Source organism: Myotis myotis, unplaced genomic scaffold (assembly GCF_014108235.1).
Source record: "Myotis myotis isolate mMyoMyo1 unplaced genomic scaffold, mMyoMyo1.p scaffold_m19_p_17, whole genome shotgun sequence".
Classification (NCBI taxonomy): Eukaryota; Metazoa; Chordata; class Mammalia; order Chiroptera; family Vespertilionidae; genus Myotis; species Myotis myotis.
Window position 1 is genome coordinate 34,806,894 of NW_023416321.1, and position 8,869 is coordinate 34,815,762.

General features: G+C 54.2%; 1 long non-coding RNA gene across 1 annotated transcript; it reads right to left on the minus strand.

Moving 5' to 3' along the window:
- Window positions 1-3,998, minus strand: LOC118672139. Its single transcript, XR_004972997.1, has 3 exons — window positions 3,840-3,998; window positions 1,614-1,814; window positions 1-925 (listed from the first exon to the last, which is right to left on the minus strand). It is a non-coding gene; the product is annotated as an uncharacterized LOC118672139 (long non-coding RNA).
- Window positions 3,999-8,869: the final 4,871 nt, after the last annotated feature.

An 8,869-nucleotide genomic window follows, 5' to 3' on the forward strand; every position in this document is an offset into this window, starting at 1 on the left:
TTACAGCTGTATTTGCCTCTCTTTAATTACTAATGAAGTACACATTTGTTGTCATGGTTTTATCCATTTGCATTTCTTTTATGAATTTCCTGTGTATGTCCTTTCACAGCTGGCTCTTGTTCCTTGAAGCTGCTTATATGTAAATTACAAGGTGGGAGAGAGGTGGAAGGAGGAGGATGAAGCCACAGGACACTTTAATATGGTCCCACATCTCCGAAGAAGGTGGAGAGATTGAAGATGCCTGGAAGCTTGTCCTTGCTGGAGGCTGGCTGTCCTCCCTCTTCCTGGGGTGCTCCTGGCCTTTATGCCCCCCCTCTGCAAGGTGCCCAGACAGGTCCTGTGCTCTCCAGGCTTTGTCCTTCACTGGTCTTCCGCCTGCCTCTGTGTTCCCAGGATGCTCCTCCTCATCTCTGCTCCATGATAGGTGAGGATGGCAGAGCCACACACCCAGGCTGGAAGGAAACACTGTGGCCAGTGAAGCGAGGAGGGGAAGAAAGGACGGAAGCAATGTCCAGGGACAGAGTGATCTTTGTTGAGTGGACTCAGTCTACCCACCCCCTTCTAACACAGTCCCACACACATCGGCTTAAGCTGTGGAAGAGCTGGGTTCAATGGTCTACTCTCCCCTAAATCTTTGAGTTTCTCATAAATGGGTAATAGGACCCGGCTCCTCTTCCCCCCAAATAGAACAAACAGCTTCCTGCAGCCCCTGAAGGCAGCCACCTTCAGGCAGGGATTCTAGGCCAAGGCTGAACCACACCAGAGCCTGAGCCAAAGAGTGAGACTGGATCAGGATGTGGGGATGGCAGGTTTACACTGCCTGATGCCCCCAAGGGGGGTTGAGTCCCAGAACTCAGCTCTGCTGGCTGCTGGAGGGGAGAATTTTTCTGCCTGCACAGGCCTGAGTTGAGTTTCACACACCATCCTGGAAAGCAAAGTGAGGAAGAAGAGCAGTGGTAGCCATCAGGGGCCGCAGTCTTATTATGGGTGGCAGAGGATGCCTGGGGCCACCCTAGCATGATGAGAAGTCAATGTAGAGACTGAGCCCCTTTAACCCTCCAACCCCCTATCCCTGGGGTTATTGTCAGGGAGGGGGGAGGGGCAATAGCTTAAGTGAAAAGCTGTTCTGTTCCCACCCCAAGCTGAGTCTGCACAAATGGGCTTCTGATTCCCTCAGGCACACTCAACTGGGCGATTTCTCCATACCACAGGTAGGTGGAGAAGCTGAGACCGGATGTCTAAGGGTGCCACATATAGGTAAGTAACCCTGAATCTAGAGTCTGGGCCAGTCTAAGGAAATGCAGGGAAAGGTAAGAGGTATGACTACTGAGATGGCAGGAAGAGGCAAGCTTACTTCTGGACCTCACCTGGAAAGGCCAGTGGAAAGAATGAGGGATAAGGAAGGAGGGTAAAGAAAGACACCTGGGTAAAGGGATAGACAGGGTTTTCTTTGCTCCACTTCCTCCCACTGTCACACAAAGGCTGACTAACTTTGGGCAGTCAGAGCCATCTATCCCCTCATTCAGTCAGGGTCTCTCAAATTGTTCTCTCTTGCAGCGCCAATCAGAGTGAAGGCTCTCCGACTGAACAAGGTTCCCTTTCCTGAAACATACCATCATCACTCCTGCAGACCTTCCCAGCCCCAGTTCTGTCACCTTCCAGATGAGCGGGAAAGCAGCTCCTTCTCCTCCTTGAAGCCAGCGGCAGAGGGCAACAGTTCTTCAACTGGCAGCTTTAGCTGGGTCAGGACATAAAGCTTGCCACTGAAGAACTACTGCGGCTCAGCCAGGTGAGGGTGTGGGAGGTACAGGCTCCTAAAGGCAAAGGGAAGAAAAACGGGAAAGGCCTGAGCAGGGCCATGGCACAGGGACACTGTCCACCCAAGTCCAGTCCCAGCAGACACTCAACCTTCTAGGGAAGGGTTCTTAGCCTGGGCCTGCGGGAGCTCAGTGAGAAGCAAGAGGCAGCTTTTCCCTTGCTCCTCTTTCCGGAACTGCAGGAACCCAGGCTCTCATCCCCTTTACCCCAGCCACACATGGGGTGGGGGGCAGCCTACTCAGCATTGGGAAAAGGCAGGACCTGGGACCCTGGCTGGACACACCCTACCCTTTTTCAAGGTACTAGGTGAGAAGTTGTGTCTCAGGTCCAGAAATGAGTTCAGTGATCAGCCCAACTGATTTCTTCCCAGAGAGTTCAGCTGGAAAAAGTTCTGGGGGGCCTGGATCTGGGGAAGAGTGAGGAAGGGAGGAGGTCTAGAGTTTGGAAGGTCAGCAGAAGCTCCTGGGACTGTGAGGAGAGGACAAGGGACCAAAGGCTGGAGGGGAGGGAGATTAGGCAGGGAGGTTGGGCAGCCTCCCCTGGACTCTCAAATGCCAAGCATTCCGCTTGCGCATTCCGGGTACATCTGGTATGAATTCCAGGCTGTCTGCCGGCCCCTCCAAGTCTGAACTTTGTTCCAAGTTCCAAGCCCCGCCCCCACAGTTCCAACGCATGAATCAGCAGGAAAAGCCGGGCCCTGCAGCATGGCCCGGGGAGGGGGTTGGGGGCGTGGCAGGCTCGGGGGAGGGGGGGCAGTGAGCTGGGGAGGGCGGGTCTGTGCTGACACTCGGCCCAAGGGCATGCCCATGCCAATGGGAGTGGCCAAGGTGGTCTTGCCTCGAGATTTCTACACTTAGAGGGTAGAAAAGATTAGGGTAAGGTTGGGAGGTTTTCAAATGACAAAACCCTCTTGGAAAGCATGAATTTTGAGGTATCTGCCTTCCCCCAAGTGACCAGTCCCCAGCTCCTTCCCACCCCCCTCGGTCTGAGCCAGCTCTGGTCAGCCCAAAGGACTTAGCGGCTACTGAGAGTTTGTGCCAAGCAGGTGCCCTTGGCTGCAGAGCGGGGTGGGTCCAGGGCACTGACCCTCTGACCAGCTGCTCCATCAACCTTCTGGCACCCTGACAGCTTCCAGCCCAGTCTGACAGCCAGGATGACAGGCCAGAAGAGTTGGAGGCTGGAACTAGGGCCAAGGGAGGTGGGGGCGATAGCCTAGCCCGAGGCCACGGGGAGGGGCCAAGAGTTGGCCGAGAGGTGGGGAGAGAGGGAGCCCAGTGATGACTAACCCAGGCGCCCCACCCAGCCAGCCGGTTTCCCAGGCGGTCGGGGCCAGGCCTGGGCTAGGGCCCCCACGACCGGACGGGCTTGGGGGAGGTGCAGAGGTGACCTTCTCTCGGCCCAAGACGGCTAGTGAGGCTGGGGCGGGGGGGGGGGGGGGAGGTAGAGTTTCCAGGCCTTCCTCGTGCCCGCTCCCCCCACCCACCGCGGTGAAACCCTAAACCTTTGGGTTGCATAAGGCCCCGGCACCGCCGCCCCCTACTCCTCTCCCCTCCCCCCTTACATAACATACCCTGGAGGCAATGAGAGGAGGGGCCGGCCCGCCCAGGGACCCCTTCCCTGCCGGGGTACTCAGCCGGCCTGACTCGGGGAGTGCCGGTAGAGGCAAAGCACCTCCGCCGCCTCCCGCCTGGTCCAAATCCTCTCCGGGCTGAGTGGTCGGTCCCGTATTCTCGGGCCAGAGGGCGCGAGGTTAGCCGCCCCCAGCCCTCCCGCCCTCACCGCCCTCCCAGCTACTCCGCAAGACCTTCCGCCACGACTCCTGTCTCGGACTCTTTTTAAAAAACCTCCAGACACACTCCTCTAGCTAGTCCAGGACCCTCTCCCCCGGAGCGCCCCTGCCTCCGCCGCCCCCTCTCCCCTCCCCCGGAAGGGCAGGGTGTGGCCGCCAGGACCGTACTTGCCCCCATTACCCCGTTAGCACGGCTCCCTCCAGTGCGGCCAGGACCCCAGTTCACACCCACCTGGTGCCGGGTGTGTGCGGGGGGTGCTGAGGACAGGGGAGCAAATCAGTGCGTCCGTGCCCCACAGCCGGCGGCGCTCTCTTCCCAGCGCCCAGCACACACCGGCTCCAGTCTCCGATCAGCTGGCGGCGTAGTGACGCACAAGTTGCGATTGCACCGCCCAGGGCCAATCACCGCCTACTGGTGTGCAGCGTGACCACACCCACTCGGGGGCGCCAGCCCTTCGCCCTGATCCCGCCTCTCCGGCTGTCTTAGCTCTGATTGACAAGGAGGCCACCCCTTTGCCGAAGTAGAGTTGCACTAAGCCACGCCCACCAACTCAAGAGCTGGCCAATAGGTGAAAAGGTGTGGCTCGGCCCTCCGCTAGGCTACTTGCTTTGAAGAGCGCTACGTCAAACCAGGGTCCGACCGAGCAGCAGGAAGTAAAGGCGTGTGTGTTTGCTGTGCATTCTGGTCCGTGTAGTTCTCGAGCTGACACCCCGTTCCCAGAATTCAGAGCGCTCTGTGAGTTGGCATTTTTAAATCATCTCTGAATCCATCCCCGGCGAAATCCTTAAAGGGCTACAGCCCCTCCTTTTTGGAGCCGTGAGTGCTTCTTTTAGACAACCCCAAAATGGATTCGCTGACCTCTGCAGGAGGCTCTCTAAGGAAAAGTGGAGCAGGCGAAGCAGCAGGAGTGGGGAGAACTGAAGGTGGAGATCAGTCCCCAGGGCAGCAGACTCTGCCACTGGATGGGAACTCCTGAGGGCTTTTGGGGTGGGGAGGACTGCCTGCCTCACCAAGCCCCAGCTTTCACTGGAGAGATCTAGTCCACCCCTCCTGGGGGTGGGGGTGGGGGTGGGGGTGGGGGGAAGGCTTCCTGATCAGGGGACTTTTCGTGGAGATGTCTGGTCCCAGTCGCAGGGATAGAGCCGCTTCCTAACAAAAGACTCATACTTTTTCGCGGCTGTGAAGCTGGGGAAGTCCCGGCCGGGCCGAGGACATCGCTCTCATGGTCCTCCCAGCCCTCGACCCTCCCCCAAAGGCCCTTAATAAAATGGTTTGCTTACCCCAACCCTTCCCCCCACCTCACCCCCCCCCCCCCAAATAAAAAAGATTCATAGTACAGTCTTCACCTGAGGGTAGATGGAAGACTTCTGGTCAGAAACTAGGGGATGGCCGTGTCAAAGTACAACTGGCCGGCAACCCCATCCTCTGCCTTAATACCCCATTCAGTACCGCCCTTCAGAAGCTTTGCACTGACTCAGACCTACTTAGGGAAGAGATTTCGAAGGTAGAGACCAATGAGGAGGCTGCTCCTTCCCTCGGGGGCCAATCACAGCTTAGAGGGGCGGGGGATGGGCAAAAACTGAAAGGAACCCAGTGACTTGGCAAAAGCTGCTCCACTGCCTATTGAAAGGGGCAAGTGTGGGACCCACCCCGTAGCATCACTCCTCCGCCCTTCCCCCTTCCCAGCTGAACCCACACGGGATCCACGACTTTTCCACGAGCTCCAAATTGGGGGTGAGGTTCACTGAGCCGAAAGGATTTGGCTGGAGTGCGAGACAGTTCCTTCTGTATTCAATACGGGCTCAGCCAAGCGATTGCTCTGGTTTCTAGGAGCACCACGATTCGCCACTTGTGTTCAGAACATTGCGCCTTTAAGGAAACTTTCTGCCTTCCACCCCAGTAACAGCTGACTGCTGGAAAGTGTGACCTCAGGGGACAAATCAGCTGTTACCACATCCTCCTCTTGGCCTGCCCTGCTCCATCTGATGACTCTCCCCCCCCCCCCCCCCCCCCCCCACCGGCAGGGAGGGAATGAAGGAGACAGAACCCCAAATATGGGGGACCTGCTTGTATGTTCCTTCCTCTTCCCCCTCTCTCACTGTCACCATCTGCCTCCCTCCTTTCTCCCTCCCCCCTGCTGGTTAGTTCTTCAGAGGTTCTGAGCTTGGAACCAGAGGTATTTCCTGTCGGCTCAGACCCACCCTCCCTGGTCTAGTCAGGGAGGCCAGTACTGGGGAGGCCCAGAATGGAGGCTGGAGGGGTGTGCGGGGGCTCCAGGAATGGGAACTGGGGAAAGTCCAGGGAAGCTTCGGACTAAGCCTAGAGGAGCGGGACGGCTGTGGAAAGCAAGCCTCCGGGGTGTCAGAACCCTGCTCCCTGGGCCGGCCAGCTGCCCTTTGCTCCCTGCTCAAGTCGCCCAGTACCTCCCCAGACAGGGACCTGCTAAGTGAATCGCCCTGGCCTTGCTTCTAACTCCACTTCTGTTTTCAGATGCCACCTTGGCTGCTTCCGTTTTTACACTCTTACCCTCTACAGCAAGGGAGCGAATGTGGCGCTTCCCGGGGCTGCAGGTGGAACAGGACTGGCCCCAGGAACCAGCGGCTTTGGCTGGGAAGCCCTGCAGGAAGACCTAAGTAAATATTTTGCCCCCAGCTCTGAGCTGGGAATCAGGGTCACTCCAGGACAAGCTGAGTGTGAAGTCCCAGGAATGACTTGGCAAGGTTGGGAGAAACTGATCAGGGCCTTGGCCAAGCTTGGAAGGAAGAGAAATCTCACCAGCTGACCCGTTCCCATTATCCTTGGCGTAGAAGTCCCATCCCCTTTCCACCCAAAGGCCCTGTGGTAGGCTCGTCTCTCTCTGGTTCTGCTAAGTCTCCATCCCCTCACCCTCCCATCCTAGCGCAAAAGCACAGGCTGTTTCAGTCCAGGGTTTCTCAATCTCAGCACTATTGACATTTTGAATTGAATAATTTCTTGCTGTGGGGCTGTACTGTGGAGGCGAGTATCCCTGGCCCACTAGATGCCATTAGCAACACAACTTGACCCCTCCCCATGACAACCAAAAGTCTCTTCAGACGTTACCAAATAGTCCCTGGGATCCTGAATTGCCCCCAGTTGAGAACCACTGAGTTAGACAAACTTGGATTCAAATTCTAGGTCTTACCAGCCCTGAGCTGGATGAAATACTTAACATCTCTGAGCCTCAATGTTCTCATCTACAAAATTGAATGAATAATAAATTCATATTGTAGGGATTAAAGAAGGAAATGCCTAGCACAGTACCAGGCTCACTGGCCCACAGGTGGTGCATTAAACATTAGCTTCCTTCACTTCTCTCCCTGCCAGATCAGCAAAGGCTAACCTCACCCGGCATGGGCTGACTGCCGGGGCAGCTGCAGCTTGCCTCCCTGACTATCCAAGCCATGACCTCCAGGACACTCAATATGGAGGTTGGCAAAGGGGGCTGGCTAATTTGGTCCTAGATTCTCCAAAGCCCAAAGGTGCTTGGGTTGGGATTCAAGGGAAATTTGGGAATAGATCTATTACAGAGCATTATATCTCAAGATGTGGCCTGCAGATTGCCTGCATCAGAATTACCTGGGGTGCTTGTTAAAAATTCAGATTCCTGTCCTAGCGGGTTAGGCACATGCCCGGGTTTCAGGCTCGATCCCCAGTAGGGGGCGTGCAGGAGGCAGCCAATCAATGGTTCTCTCTCATCATTGATGTTTCTATTTCTTCCTCCCTCTCTCTTCCTCTCTGATATCAATAAAAATATATTTTAAAAAAATTCAGATTCCAGCCCTGGCCAGTGTTGCTAAGTGGTTAGAGCACACACACCAAAGGGTCTCGAGTTTGATTCCTGATCAAGGGCACATACCTGGGTTGCGAGTTGTGCCCCGGTCAGAGCACGTGTGGGAGGCAACCAGTAGATGTGTCTCTCGTGCCGATGTTTCTCTCTCCCTCCCTCCTTCCCTTCCACTCTCTCTGAAAAGCAATGGAAAAAAAATCCTCAGGTGAGGATTAACAAAAAATAAAAATCCAGATTCCTGGATTTCATCCCAGGCTACTGAATCAGAAGTACATCATAAAGTTTGAAAACCACTGTTTTAGGGCTCAGATTGGGGAAGGTGTCATTGCCCCGGAAATCTTAGTGCACCCAGTACCCACCATTGCAAGGACTTTCTTATTCAAGAGAAAGAAAGAATTCTGATTGGGTTTCCTCTCTTGGAAATACATGTTCCCTGGCAGCCAAGGTTGATCTGACTCTGTATGACTCATTAATCCTAACCAGTTCATTAATTCTCTTCTTTGCTCTCACTGTTCTGCAGATTCAGGCTATTACTAGAACAGTAAGATTTATTTTAGAATCTAAGCTATTTCTAAATGTTTTAAATATTCCCTTCTATATTCTGGCATTGAAAAGGCATAACTTAAAGTGAAAATTAAAAGGAAAATCTTATGGAATCATAAAAAACAAAAAGGAATTCTGAGGTAAGGTTAGTTACACCCAAGGTCATTGTTACATTGCAAGCCAAAACCACTAGAGGGCAGGGCACACACAGACTTGCAGAAAGAAAAAGTATAGTGCCTGTTCAGTCTAGGTAAACTGAGACCAGAGTAAAGACCAGATGGACCTAATTTTATTGGTACTCAGAAGCAAGTACTACCTCCTGACCATCAAAACCTATCCTCTAGCCTCAGGAACACAGACCACAGTTGGGGATGAGAGATTGACAGGAACACCTAATTTCCCTGCTGGAAAAAACAATAGTGCAATGGCCAAGGAGTACAGGGAACACTGGTTTTAGATAGGCCTCGATTTGAATCCTGGCTCTACCACTTCTTAGCTATGTGACCTCGGGCAAGTTACCTAAGGTGGCCATTCTCCTAATCCAGATGAGGATTAAACAAAACAAGGTATGTGAAGTGTTTAGCGTGGTGCCTGGATCCTAATCAGTGGTTGTAAGTTACTACTTATGACCCAGGTCCTATGACCAAGCACTTCAAGGGTTCCAGCTGCTCCTTCAAGAAAGAAGACACAGCAGCCCTGGCCGGGTGGCTCAGTTGGTTGGAGCATGGACCTGTACACCAAAAGGTTTGGGGTTTGATTGCCAGTCAGGGCACATACCTAGTTTTCGGGTTCAATCTCTGGTAGGGAGGCAGCCGATCCATGTTTCCCTCTCACATCCATGTTTATCTCTCTCTAAAAACAATCAGTAAAAACACATCCTCGGGTGAGGATTAAAAAAAAAGAGAGATGG